This window comes from Saccopteryx leptura, chromosome 6, assembly GCF_036850995.1.
Source record: "Saccopteryx leptura isolate mSacLep1 chromosome 6, mSacLep1_pri_phased_curated, whole genome shotgun sequence".
Classification (NCBI taxonomy): domain Eukaryota; kingdom Metazoa; phylum Chordata; class Mammalia; order Chiroptera; family Emballonuridae; genus Saccopteryx; species Saccopteryx leptura.
The window spans coordinates 126533962-126548891 of record NC_089508.1 but is presented as its reverse complement, the minus strand read 5'-3'; positions in this window follow the sequence as shown (position 1 = coordinate 126548891).

Sequence of the window (14930 nt, the reverse complement as noted above, 5' to 3'; positions counted from 1 at the left end):
TTTTGCTGATGGAAGGTCTTGCCCTCCATTTGTAAAAAACAAAAATGCAACATCTGTGAAGCATAATTAAGCAAAGCGCAATAAAACAAGGTCTACCTGTTGTTCATGAGGTTAGCATGTCTCAGCACCACCTGGGAAGTTGTGGAAATGCAGAATCCAGGTCGTACCCTCTGGGAGTCTGACTGGGTAGAATGGCTGGAGTCCGTGGGTCAGCCCACTATGAAGCCAGGTGATTCTGATGAAGGTGGTCAGAGGCTTGAAGAATGCTATGGGTTTTCAGCCTGGAGCAAGCATCAAACTCACCAGGAAGAGCTGTTAAAACACAGATGCTGGGCCTAGTCCCTGAGTTGCTAATTCAGCTGAAAGTCGCGGAGAACCTGAATTTCTCTTTTTTTCTTGAGAGAGAGAGAGAGAGAGAGAGAGAGAGATGGGGATAGACAGGAAGGGAGAGAAATGAAAACATCAACTTCTTACAGTAGTTGCAGCACCTTAGTTGTTCATTGATTGCCTTTTCTTATGTGCCTTGACCCCGGGGCTCCAGCCAAGCCAGTGACCTCTTGATCAAGCCAACGACCTTGGGTTCAAGAGAGACCTTTGGGCTCAAGCCAGTAACCATGAGATCATGTCTGTGATCCCATACTCAAGTCAGTGACCCTGCACTCGAGCCATTAACTTCAGTGTTTTGAAATTGGGTTCTCAGCATTCCGGCCAATGCTCTATCCACTGTACTATATCACCGGGAACTTGAATTTCTAACAAGTTCCCAGGTGATATAGCTGCTGCTGGTTCAGACATCACACTGGGTGACCTATGTCTTTAGACCCTTAATAGACAAAGGACGGTGTCCTCAGAACCAGCTACATCACCATCACACAGAAGCTTGTTAGAAACATAGCATCTCAAGCTCCATGCCACTCTTTATGGATCAGGCTCTGCTCACATCACACAAAAGTTTGGAAAGCACTGATTTACATTATAACAGCAGTTTGCAGCTTTAAGTTAAGTACACATGAAATCACCTTGCAAGGTACCTGTGGGGAAAACAGCTAGGTCAGGCTTGCTCGCTTGTACTTTGCATGATTAGTGCGTGAGCATGTGGCAGAGCCACGTGTGTGTAGCCTACATAAGGCTACAGGTACTTTCATTCAGGACAGTGACAACAGGGAACAGCGCAGCAGGCTGTTCAGTAACCAGGACAGTGTGTCTGGGGAGTGTTCCCAGGGCTTCTCCCCAGCTGGGTCCCTGGCCGGAGATGGATGGGGAGCAAGCTGTGGCACCTCCTCCTTCTGCTTGCTGTTTATCCCGAGATGTGATTGCTGTAATTATGTACAATCTCCCTTGTTTACTCTCCCCACTGAAGCTGGAACACGGTTCAATTGGGTCTCTCATTCTTTGCTCTTCTTGGAGGATCGCTTGCCTGCCACTGTGAGGGGCCATTTTGCAGTTCACTTACCTGCCCCCATGAGAAACAGTTTCTGCTGCCTGTTTGCTATCCCGCTGTTGGGTGAATCTAATAAACAGGAATGGTTCACTGCTTTCTGGCTCCACAGTTCCTCTATCATCTACCCAAATCCAGTGTAAACCTGCCTGGCCTTGGCCACAAGCATTATACTGGTGTTGTCACCAGGATTTAAACCTGCGGGGGAGGGGGGTGGAACCGCGGGGCAGCGGGAGTGGGGGGGACCTCAATGGATTTCCAATTGGGAAGCAGACAGCCCCAGCAGCTGCTAATAAAAACGGTTGGTACTCGGGTTGCATGGTTGCAGGATTACTTGTTGGAGACAACTGAGGGAGAGGAGTATCCCCAAGACTGGTTGTTCCAGTTTGAATAGAGGAAAGATTAAGGGACCCATCTAATAGGGACAGGCAGGGGCCAGAGGTCCCATGTGGAATTAGCAATCCACTAGTCTCCTTCCAATGTGCAGCAGGAATTGGCATTAGAAGATAATGGGTGCTTTTTTTGCATTGTCAGTAGCAGCTAAGAGAACTGTTAGGGTGGCACAGGGCTTGAATGTGTTTGACCCTGCCAGGCCCTGTAAGCTTGCTGAGGGGTTTGGATGGGGCTTATGGCGATGGTCAGAGTGCTTATAAAAAGGCACTGAGGTCTGTTATCAAAGAGCTGTATGGCTAGTTTGCATAATGGACCTTCACCTTGGGTGATTTGCACTGACAGCTGGGCTATCATGGATTGATCATTGAATAATGTAATGGACACTTGAAGCAGGGACTGTGACAAGAGGGGGTACCAGCTTCCTTGCTGGATGGACATGCCACTTTTAGACAGTAATGAGAGGTCCCGGTGTGGGGAGGTAGCCCTTCTGGAGGCCTTCCTGCACTGTGCAGCTACTCCCATCCAGCTGCAGAGATGCACCAAGGACACTTTCATCAATGGATATGTCCCTGAACTGTACAGGTCCCTCACCTAAGATAAATGGCCTTGTTGACACCATGAGGTAGAAGGCTAGAGGTGGGCCTCCAGTTAGCTCTCTGGGCAGAGTGCTCAGGGAGGCATTGTGAAGGGCACCTTTGTAATTACTGTATAACTTGTACTGTTGCTGTAGGCTCTGTTTATGTAATGGACCTCACTCCTCACACAGGGATCATTGTGGAAGATACCTGTCACATAGATTGTGAGGCGAGCAATCCTAAAGGGGTGGAGTGTTGTGAAAACAGCTGTGTTAGGCTTGCTCACTTGCATTTTGCATGACTAGTGCGTAAATGGCAGAGCCACGTGTGTGTAGCCTACATAAGGTTATGGGTACTTTCACTCATGGCACTGTTTGGAGGATCACTTGCCTGCCACTGTGAGGGGCTGTTTTGCAGTTCACTCCTTTTGCTGTTGGGAGAAGATGTTTTCCCCTCTTACCATTGGGAGAACCTAATAAACAGGAATGAGCGGTCACTTTCTGACTCTCTATTTCCTCTATGTGGGGAAGTTGTGTTAGGCTTGCTCACTGGTGTACCAGCTGCAAGCACTTTGCTTGATTAGTGTGTGAGCACCTGGCAGAGGCACATGTGCATGTCCTATATAAGGCTGTGGGTGCTTGCACTTCAGAGAGATTGGGATTGCAGATGGCAGATTGCCTGTCTGCCATTGTGAGGGGCCATTTTGCTGTTTGTTGCCTGAGAAGAGGTTTTCCCCTGCCTGTGTGCTTGTCCTCTGTTGTGAGACTTTACTAAAACAGAATGACCCAATGCTTTCTGGCTCTGCAGTTTCTCTACCATCTGCCCCAATCCAATGTGGACCTGCCTGGCCTTGGCCACTGGCATTACATCAGGCCTAGTGGGCAGTGTCTGGAGCACATTCATATGGAGCCACCGACACCTTTGAGGTGTGGAATAGAGGAGTGGCTGTTCCCAGTGGCTCTCCTGGTGGGGACCGTGGGCTGGGTGTTTTTTTCAATCCTGCAAGAAGAAACCAAGAGCTCTGTGTGAGAAGCTGAGCGAGGTGGAAAGCTCCGGGATGAGCTGCATACTGAGTGGCAATGACTATGTGAACTGGAGCGAGAGCTGGAGAAGGAGGCCACTGGGTTCGAGAGCTGCAGAGCACCGACGGCACCTGGAACTGGAGAGATCTACAAGTTCGTGAGTTGCAGTTTGCCCTGGAAATTGAATGTTGGCGGCAGCATTCATTCATTGGAGGAACAACTGTGGGTTCAGCTTCAGGCTGAGAGTGGCAGCTGCAGGAGCTGAAGATGGAGCTGTGCCAGCAGAGTGGCTCTGAGTCAGTGGGAGCAGGTGTTTCCAGCTCTTCTTCTTGGGGGGGGGGGAGTCTCAGGCTGAAGCTGCTGTCCACACACTCAGAGCTTGGCCAGAGGTTGTCTCAAAGGTAAAAACCCAGCAGTGAAGAGTACCTACTGAGCCCCTGGTAGGCTTGCTGCAATTGTGGGACATAGGGGTGGATGGCATCATGCTCTCTGGAGCAGAGGTGGAGAGGTTGGCCACTCTTACCATATGCTCCTCCTTGGGGCAGTATCCTCAGAGCTACCATGATGGCAATGGTGAAGAGGGAGGTCTGAGGCCCTATGTGAATCTAGTTGCCTGTAATGGACCTTTACCTTGGTGATTTACACAGACAGCTGGGCTATCTATTGTGGACTGATCTTGGATTGCAACCATGAGAGACCCTGATTTGGGGGAACGTGGCACCTGTAAAAGCCTTCCTGCACTGGGAAGCTGCTCTCACCCAGTTATAGATGCACCAAGAACACCTTTCTGTTTCAGTGGACATGGCCCTGGACTGCACAGGCCCCCACCTACGATGGGTGCTGTAATGCTGGTGGCCGAGGTCAGGCAGGTTCACACTGGATTTGGACGGATGGTAGAGAAACTGCGGAGCCAGAAACTGTCAGGCCATTCCAATTTATTGGAGGCTCACAAGGACAGGTGAGTAAATGAAAAACAAAATGGAAAGAGCTAATAAAGGAAAATCTGCCATTTGCAGGAAGGGCAAGGGAGCGAGGAAAACTGCACCTCCTGGTGGAGGGAAAGCGATCTGGGGGAATCCCCACCCAGGGGAAGCACCATAGCCTTATACAGACTATGCACATGTGCCTCTGCCAGGTGCACACGCACTAATCAAACAAAGTGCTTGCAGCTGGTAAACCCACGAGCAAGCCTAACACAGCTTCCCCACATTCCACCTCCTTAGGGTTGCTTGCATCACAATCTATATGACAGGTTTCTTCTGCGATGGTCCCAGTGTGAGGAGTAAGGGACATTACAAACAAACACCAAAACAGTACAGACTACAGCAACAAAATTATAAACACAGCTATGGGCGGAATGATAGAATGGTCAGTGGCACCAAGAAAGGCAAATCTCTCCTTCTGGCAGAACACAGGCCCGAGTTCTATCTGCAGACAGCACAGCAGCAGGTACCAGAGGCCAGCCCGGGCGGGCATTCCAAACCTTATTGTCCTGCACACCAGGATCTGCTGGTTCTGTGAGCAGCAAGAAGGGAGAACTCATTATGGGCCATAGAGAAACTACAAAGATGCCCTTCATAGTGCTGTCCCCCTGAGCACTCAAGGGATAATACACTTCTACCTTAAGTGGCCAGGTGCTGGTTGCCCAGGGAGTTAACTGGAGGTCCACCTCTAGCCCCCTACCCCACAGTGCCAACAAGGCCACCCATCGTAGGTGGGGGGGCGAGTACAGTTCAGGGCCATGTCCACTGAAGCCTCTGGCCTTTAAGGAGGGCTGTTGGGGCAGGCAAAAGCACATCACCCTGCTGTCCAAAGCCCGGCCTGAGCAAAGCGTCCTTGGTGCATATCTGCAACTGGATGGGGGCAGCTGCCCAGTGCAGGAGGGCTTCCACTGGAGCTGGGCTTCCCTGTCGAGGTCTCTCATTCAAAATCCAGAGTACTGTCCACAAGCAGCGTGTCCATCCAGTAAGGGAGCTGGTGCCCCCCTCCTGTCGCAGTCCCTGCTTTAAGAGTCCATTATACCACTCAGTGATACCAGCAGCCTGGGGGTGGTAGGGGACATGGTACTTCCAGTCCACCCCCAGCTCTTGAGCCCATTGCCTCACCATAGAACCTGTGAAATGGGTACCATAGTCACTTTCAAGGATCAGTGGCTGCCCATACACAGCACTCAGGCGGTCCAGAGCCCGTATGACTGCCCTCTGGTCAGGGTTATGAGCAGGGTAAGCAGAAAGCAGACTGGTGGCAGTATCTACACAAGTGACTGCACACTGGCACCATCTGACTTTGTTGAGTGTCCAATGACATCTATCTGCCATCATGTCAGTAGAACATGACCCCTCTGGATCTGTCCAGGTGATACCAGTGGTCTCTGAGGGTGCTCCTTGGAACATACTGCACATTGCTCGCAGGCTACAAGTACCTCTGCATAGGACACAGGCAAGTTCCATGCCTTAACCTTAGTCCACATAGTAGGTTTTTGTCCCACATGGAGCAGAGGACGGTGGAGCCACTGTACCACATCACCTGCAGGTGCAGTCCCCAACCATCGCACCCTTGCCAACGTATCTACCTCATCATTTCCAGGATGGGCTAGAGGGACATGCCCCGTGACATGATATACTGTCACCTGCTTCTGGTGTCCTATTTCCCATAAGTCCTGCCACATGGCCTGACCCCATAGCGGATGGTGCACTATCATCCACTGGTTAGTGTTCCAAGTAGCAATCCAAAGGGTCAGTCCATGATAGACAGCCCAGCTGTCTGTGCAAATCACCAGAGGTGAAGGTTCATTATGTGCAACTAACTATACAGCCCTTGATTCTGCCCATTGGCTGCTTTGGCCTCTACCTGTGTCCATCCAAATAGTCTCAGTGACAGGCTGTGGCTATCCACTTGGCTGGTTGGCCCCTGTTAGAACCATCAGTATACCACGGCTCAAGAGCTGGGGGTGGACTGGAAGTACCATGTCCCCTACCACCCCCAGGCTGCTGGTATCACTGAGTGGTATAATGGACTCTTAAAGCAGGGACTGCGACAGGAGGGGGGCACCGGCTCCCTTACTGGATGGACACGCTGCTTGTGGACAGTACTCTGGATTTTGAATGAGAGGCCAGATGACAGGCTGTGGCTATCCACTTGGCTGGTTGGCCCCTGTTAGAACCATCAGTATACCAGGCAACCTCAGGGAAGAGCATTCACCCCTCCTGGGAGGGACTGACTTCAGGTTCTGCCTCCTGAACCCCAGCTGCACCTGACTCTAAGGTCACATAGGTGACTGGACCCAAGACTTCTTGCAGTTCTGCCCTCAACGGGCTGGTGCTAAGAGCACAGTACTGCTGCAGGTAGGCACCCCACTTGGCCAGGGTGGAGGTTTGGGCCGTACCACTGTGAGGTTTGGTTGCCTAATCTCTCACCCGTCCTGCAATAGGGTATGTGGTCTTGAGCATAACTGGAGTTGTGGTCATAATACTCTCAGTGGCCAGGAGGGCAGTATACACAGCTGGCATCCTCTTCTTCACTAATGAGTAACGGACTTCAGTGCCTTTCCACAACTGGGACCAAAACCCAATAGGTTGCCGTAAGCGCTTTGTCCGCTGCCACAAGCCCCATACAAACCCCTCAGGGGTTACACGGACATCAAGCTCACAGGGCCTGGCAGGATCAAACACATTCAAGGCCTGTGCCACCTTGACAGCTCTCTTAGCTGCTGCAAATACACCTTGTGCCTACTCAGTCCAATCCCAGTGAACCCCTTTCTGAATAAGGTGATAGAAGGGACATAGTAACTGAGCTAAATGAGGTATGAATGCTCATCAAGACCCCAACAGACCTAGGAATTCCTGTAACTGCTTTACCGTAGTGGGCACGGGGTATGCTTGGATCTTATCTATAACTTGAGTCAGTGATAACCTTTGTCTTACCCGACCAGACAACCCCCAAGAACTTAACAGATAACCCAGGTCCTTGTAATTTGCCCTCGTTGACTGTCCCGCCACACACTTTCCTATGGGATAGCAGGGTAGGGACTGCTGCTCCAATTCTGGAAGAGAGTCACTAGTTAGCATAATGTCATCAATATAATGGTACATGCAAACTGTCTCTGGTTGTTTCCATTTAGCCAGATCAGCAGCCACCAGCCCATGACACAAGGTGGAGCTATGCAAATAGCCCTGTGGTAACACTGTAAAGGTCCATTGTCTCCCTTCCCAACTGAAGGCAAATTGGTTTTGACTCTGCAGCTATATCAATAGAGAAAAAGGCGTTAGCCAAATCTTCCACAAAGTGATATGTCCCCAACTCATGGCTTAACTGATCCATCAGGTTAGCTATTGAGAGTACAGCAGCATGCAAAGAGGGAACAACTTTATTCAGTTCCCTGTAATCCACTGTCATTTGCCAGGTTCCATCTGGTTTGGTCAAGACCACATACCCTATTGCAGGACGGGTGAGAGATTGGGCAACCAAACCTCACAGTGGTATGGCCCAAACCTCTAGGCCACACTGGGGAATTGTAAGGGCTGTCTGCCAGCCAGATGATCCCCACCTTTTCTAGTTCGAGGACTGTCCCTGTGACTTCTTCATAGCCGCCTGGCAGGTGGTTCTGCTTTGTGCTAGTCGCATGCCGGGGAAGAGGTAATTGTAAGGGGGAACGTGATGCATGTTCCCACAACACTGCCTTCATGACCCGGACTCGCAGGCAGAACTCCCTGGCTCATAGTCCTTGTAAGACATCTACCTCAACATATATTCAGGAATAGGAGATAAATAAAATACACCTTATATGGCTTAGGAGGCAGTCTTCCTATCCCCAATGGAGTAGTTATTGGCTTCATTCGAACAGTTTGGCCTTCATAGCCATCAGTGACCACTGGGGTCCCAGCAAACCATTCTGGGTTCCCATAAAGAAGGGAATATTCTGCACCTGTATCCACCAAGGCCAACACCCATTGTACATTAGAAGGGGACCAGTGGATAGCCAGTACCACATATGGCCTCCAGTCCCCACCTGTCCCTGTTAGATGGGTCCCTTGGCCTTCCCCCTATTCAAACTGGAACAGCGGGTCTTGGGGGTCGTCCTCCTCCCCCTCAGCTGTATCCATCATATAACCTTGTAAACATGCTGCCCACGCACCAACTGTTTTATTGGTAGCTGCTGTGGCCATTCATCTCAGCAGCTGGAATCTCTGTCCTTGTTTAAGCTGCTGCCAAAGCTCCAAAAGAACCTTATTAGGTTTGCCATCCAATTTCTCCCTATCTGCCCCAGCTGCAATCAAATCTACCCACATCTCTGTTTGGGTGACTTTCACAGGCCCGTTCCTCTTGCTAGTCGGAGGGGCAGCATGGGCAGCAGCCCTCATAGTTTTGTGATTCCATGCTGCCTCCAGCTCCCCCAAGTCTGCCACCATCTTTGTAACCATGTTGATAGGCTGTCCCACATAGGGGCCCAGGATAGCCACTAGTAACCCAAAAAGGGCTGACGGGGCACTGCTGAGGATAAGATCCCACAACCTGGCTGTAAATACTTCCTCTTCTGGTTCACGGGACCCCGGGTGGAAAGCAGCATTCTTAATACCTAGGTCCCAAAGGACCTTTACTAACTCACTCTTAGCACTACCACCTACTCACTGCCCCCAGCAAATCCCCAGCATTCTGCCAGACCATACGAATGACGGCCATCACCCATTCTAATAGGGTATGGTTTCCTGGGTTGTCATGGCAGTTCTGAAGATGCTGCCTCAAGGAGGAGTGTGTGGTAATGGCAGTCAATTTCTCCATCTGTTCTGGAGAACATGATGCTATCCACCCCTATGCCCCACAACCTCAGTAAACAGGCTGCCAGGGGCTCAGTGGGTTTCTGGCTGAATTGCGTCCCTAACTCCATCAGCTCTGCCCGGGTGTAGAGCTGGACCACAGAGTGCTCCACTATTTGTGGAGGAGGCTGTGATTGCCCCTGAGGGACTCTTTGCTGCTAGGATTTTACCTTCTTGGGGACCACCAGCCAGGCTCTGAGTCCATGGATGGCAGTTGCAGCCCGAGCCTCCCCTTTAGAACAGGAGGAGTCAGAAACTCCTGCTCCTGCCAACTCAGAGCCGCTCCACCAGCAGGAATGAAACTTCATTTTTCACACCCACTTCAGCTCCTGCGGCTGCTGGCTCTTGGCCTGAAGCTGACTTTCAAGCTCCTGAACCCAATTCTCGAGCTCCTGAACCAGCAGCTGTTTCTCCAACAGCTCTCACTGCCAGTGTTCAGCTTCCATGGCAAACTGCAACTCATGAACAAGCAATTCCTTCTCCAGATACAACTCCAGTTCCAGGTGCCATTGGTGTTCAGCCTACACCTCACAATACAACTCTCGAACCCAGTCAGCCTTCCTCTCCAGTGCTGGCTCCAGTTCACACTGTCACTGGTTCTCAGCCTGTGGTCTGACTTGCAATTCTCAGATCTGCAGCTCTTTCTCCAGTGACCATTCCAGCTCGTGTGGTTGTTGCTGCTCAGTCCGCAGATCACCCTGGAGCTTTCGACCTAGGGCCACCTCTCACACAGAGCTCTCAGTTTCCTCTCTTAGGGCTGTAAAAACAACCCAGCCTACAGCCTTCAAAAGGACAGCGGGGACCATTCGCTGGAGAGGAGTGACCTCTCCTCTACCCCACCCTTCAAGGGTGTCAATGGCTCCATACCCATCTGCTCCGAGCCCTGCCCACTGTACCAGATGTAATGCTGCTGGCCGAGGCCAAACCAGTTCCCATTGAATTCAGTTAGATGGTAGAGGAACTGCTGAGCCAGAAAGCATTGGGCCATATCCGTTTATTGGAGGCTCACAAGGACAAGCGAGCAGATAAACAACAAAAGGGAAAGAGCTAATAAACAAAGGAAAACCTGCTATTTGCACTAAGGGCAAGGGAATGAGGAAAACTGCACCTCCTGGTGGCAGGAGAGTGATCTGGGAGAATCTCTGCCCAGGGGAAGCACCATAGCCTTACATAGACTATGCAGACGTGCCTCTGCCATGTGCTCACGCACTAATCAAGCAAAGTGCTTGCAGTTGCATAACCCACGAGCAAGCCTAACACTGCTGCTCTACAGGTGGCCTTGTTAGCAACATGGGGTGGGGAGTTGGGAAGTGGGCCTCCAATAACTCCCTGGGCAGAATGCTCAGGGAGACATTGTGAAGGATACCTTCATAATTGTCATTTTTGGTTTGTATTTAATGTACCTATTGTGAGGCAAGCAACCCTGGGGGTTGAATGTGAGGCAGCTTGCTTGATTAGTGCGTAAGCACCTGCCAGAGGCATATGTGCATGTCCTATATAAGGCTGTGGGTGCTTGCACTTCGGAGAGATGGGGGATTGCAGATGGCGGATTGCCTGCCTGCCACTGTGAGGAGCCATTTTTGCTGTGTGTTTGCCTGAGAGGCGGTTCCCCTGCCTGTGTGCTTGTCTGCTGTTGTGAGACTTTATTAAACATAATGGCCCAACCCTTTCTGGCTCTGCAGTTTCTCTACCGTCTGCCCAGATCCAATGTGAACCTACCAGGCCTCGACCACTGGCATTACAGCACCAATACCTGGGACCCAACTCTAGAGATTTCTGGTTTCATTGCTCTGGGTAAGGACTAGGTTTTTTTTGTTTTTTTTTGTTTTTGTTTGTTTTTTAAAGCAAAGATTAGATTTTATTTTATTTATTTATTATTATTATTATTATTATTATTTGGTATTTTTCTGAAGTTGGAAACGGGGAGGCAGTCAGACAGATGCTCTGCCCATCTGGGGCATCGCTCTTGCAACCAGAGCCATTCTAGCGCCTGAGGCAGAGGCTACAGAGCCATCCTCAGCGCCCGGGCCAACTTTGCTCTAATGGAGCTTTGGCTGCTGGAGGGGAAGAGAGAGACAGAGAGGAAGGAGAAGGGGAGGGGTGGAGAAGCAGATGGGCGCTTCTCCTGTGTGCCCTGGCCGGGAATTGAACCCGGGACTCCTGCACACCAGGCCGATGCTCTACCACTGAGCCAACCGTCCAGGGCCTTATTTTCATTTTTATTTATTGATTTGAGAGAGAGGGAAATAATTTGTTGTTCCACTTATTTATCCATTCATTGGTTGATTCTTGTATGTGCCCTGACAGGGACTAAGCCAGTGGTTCTCAAACTTTTTGAAGTTGGGGCACATTTAAAATCCTACAAATAATTGTAGGTGCACTATATACAAATTTCTGAGAGATATATTATAATAATTAAGTCAAATAGTAAAGAAAAAAAGTCCAAGTGTGCTTTTATGGTAATTAAACAAAATAAATATGATAAAATTAAATTTATTCTGACATTAAAAAACATTTTTATGTTACATTCTTTGAGTTATGCTTTTTAGAATTCATAAAAAAGAGGGATTAAAAAATTAAAAAACGACAAAAAATTATCTTTTTATATATATAGATGCATTCTTAGTAACATTTAGTAAATTTGGCAGGTCCCGGCACGAATGTGTTTTTTCATTCTTGTGTTTATGAGAAACATGAGCCTTATGTGTCCTAGTGATTTCTTCAATGTTTGGGCATATATTTGAAAGGCAGACTCTCATTTCCTTGTCAATACATTGAAGAATTTCTCTCTTTTTACTCTTAATTGTGTTGAAGGTAGAAAATCCTAATTCACATAAATAGGATGTTGAAAATTGTAGTAAAATGTTCAAAGCTTTTAAAGATATTGCCACATATTCTTCTTCTATAGAAATCCAAAAGGCTTCAAGAGACAATTCCTTATGTTTAATCATCAATCCAAAACCCCTACCACACATATCATTCTAACTTTACACCAAAGGATAGAAGAAACTTGCCTCCAGTCTTTCTGGGAAACATGGGGGGTAGTGTAAACAATCCAGCACCACAGCTTAATAGCCTTTTGCAACCTAATCAGACAAGTGAGGTGAGGGGTTGGGCAGACTGTCAGCTTACAACAATTCCCTACACCTCTGTCCCCCAAAAATCTAAACTCCAAAAACACTGTTGGTTTTTTGGTCCCCAACAGGCACATATTTCTCTGGAATACCATAGGGCGCACCTGGAAATTTTCTAGGGTGAACCAGTGTGCCCTGGTGCATATTTTGAGAACCACTGGACTATGCCAACAACCTTGGCATATTGGGATGACACTCAACCAACTGAGTTACCCAACCAAAGTATTAGGTATTGGGGTTTTTAAAAGCTCCCCAGGTGATTCTAGAGTGCAGCCACAGTGGAGAACCCCTGCTGAGGAAGATGCTGGAAAAGTGTTTGTTGGGTGATTATTGATAGGAATTTTCAGCAACACTAGAGAGATATCTTCACTTCAGCTTGACTCTTCTTCCTGCTAAGTCACCCTGAGTTTGCATACAGGGTACCACACTACTCAATGGTTTGCAGCCCTGACACCTCCCATCATGTCCAAAGAAAAGTCTCTTATCATGTGAGTACTCTGGTTACCTCTAGAAACTAATACAGATAAAAGAACTTTTAAAAAACCCACCTCCAATTAGTATTTACAGCAATGTTTGCAAGAACACTGCTGTGCTAAAGTAGAAAAAAAATTGTGTAAAAGGAGCAATCTGAGAACAATGAAGAGTTATTAGAAATTTAAAACATTGTTAAAATAAAATGCTCAATAGAGTAGTATAATGCCAGTGGTCAAGGCCAGGCAGCTTCACATTGGATTCAGGCAGACAGTAGGGGGACTATGGAGCCAGAAAGTGTGGGCCATTCTGCAAAGGTGGGCGAGCTAACAGGAAGGGGGAAAGTGCTTCTCATGGCAGTGGGCTAGCAAACAGGAAAATCGTCCCTCGTGGCAACAGGTGAGTGATCAGGAAAACTGCAGGCAAATGATCCTCCATGAGGGACAGTACCTGTAGCCTTCTATAGGCTACCAGTGGTAGTCAACCAGGTCCCTACCACCCACTAGTGGGCATTCCAGCTTTCATGGTGGACAGTAGCGGAGCAACCAAAGTATAAATAAAAAGATAGATTTAACTATAGTAAGTTGTTTTATAAAGATTTATTCTGCCAAACGTAGCGAAAATTCGACATAAAGTACTTGGTAAGTTATTATTATATGCTTTAACTTGCTGTAACTCTGCTTTATAAAGTTTATAAAGTAAAGTTACTTCCCTACTTTATAAATCACCATTACTGTGGAGCTGGTGGGCGGTTAGAAAATTTTACTACTAACAGATACAAAAGTGGACGGTAGATATAAAAAGGTTGACTACCCGTGGGCTACACAATACTTGTGGCTCTGCCATGTGCTCACTCACTAGTCATGCAAAGTGCTTGCAGCTAAAAAACAAGCAACCAAGCCTAACACAGCTGTTTTCCCTACAAGCAGTCATTAGCAGAATGGATATTACAGGGGGAGGAATTGCTGAATTACAAAAGTGGTTTCCAAATTCAGCCCAACTAACTGAATTAAAGTCACCAATAACCCAGTATACTTTAATAATGATAATTTAAAAAAATTCTTGGGCCCTGCCCTAGACTTGCAGAGTCTGAATCATCAGGTGAGGGCGAGGGACCCATGCCTTTAACAAGTACCTGGAGGAGAGTTTGATGGGCTACTGGATTTTGGAACCACTTAAGAAGACAGCCCTGTAGGATTCTTGCCAAACCTCTAAAAAAGAGATAGGAAAATTTCTTTTTTTTTTTTTTACATCTTTTTTTTTTTTTAATTTTTTATTTATTTATTTTTTACAGAGACAGAGAGTCAGAGAGAGGGATAGACAGGGACAGACAGATGGGAACGGAGAGATGAGAAACATCAATCATTAGTTTTTCATTGCGCGTTGCAACTCCTTATTTGTTTATTGATTGCTTTCTCATATGTGCCTTGACCGCGGGCCTTCAGCAGACCGAGTAACCCCTTGCTGGAGCCAGCGACCTTGGGTCCAAGCTGGTGGGCTTTTTGCTCAAACCAGATGAGCCCGCGCTCAAGCAGCCGACCTCAGGGTCTCGAACCTGGATCCTCTGCATCCCAGTTCTACGCTCTATCCACTGCGCCACCGCCTGGTCAGGCAAGATAGGGAAATTTCAAGGAACAGCAGAGCCACAGAAAGGGCCACATGGCGCACACCTCCATGGGGTAAGGGCTGGGATGGGGGTGGCTTACTGGTGCACCTTTTACCACATGCTAGTGGTGGCTTCCAGGTTGTGTAGTGTCATGGCCTTCAATGGATGATGGATGTTGGAAATGCAGTAAGACCTTGCTTAACACCATGGGTAGGTTTCCCAACTTTAACTGAAACAAAGTATAATGAAATCAATTTACGTAGGCTAATGGATATAAACAAGAATTACGTTCTTATGGCTGCTCATCAATGTTATTTGAGGACTTGCTGTCTAATATATGTAACAGAAGTTTCAGAAGTAGATAAATTAGCAGGTTCAGATCAAATTATCAAAAAAGTTAATAGGAGATCATTGTTAGATCAAAAGAGACACCAAATAAGAAACTAGTTATACTTTAGCCACTTTATAGAGATACAAT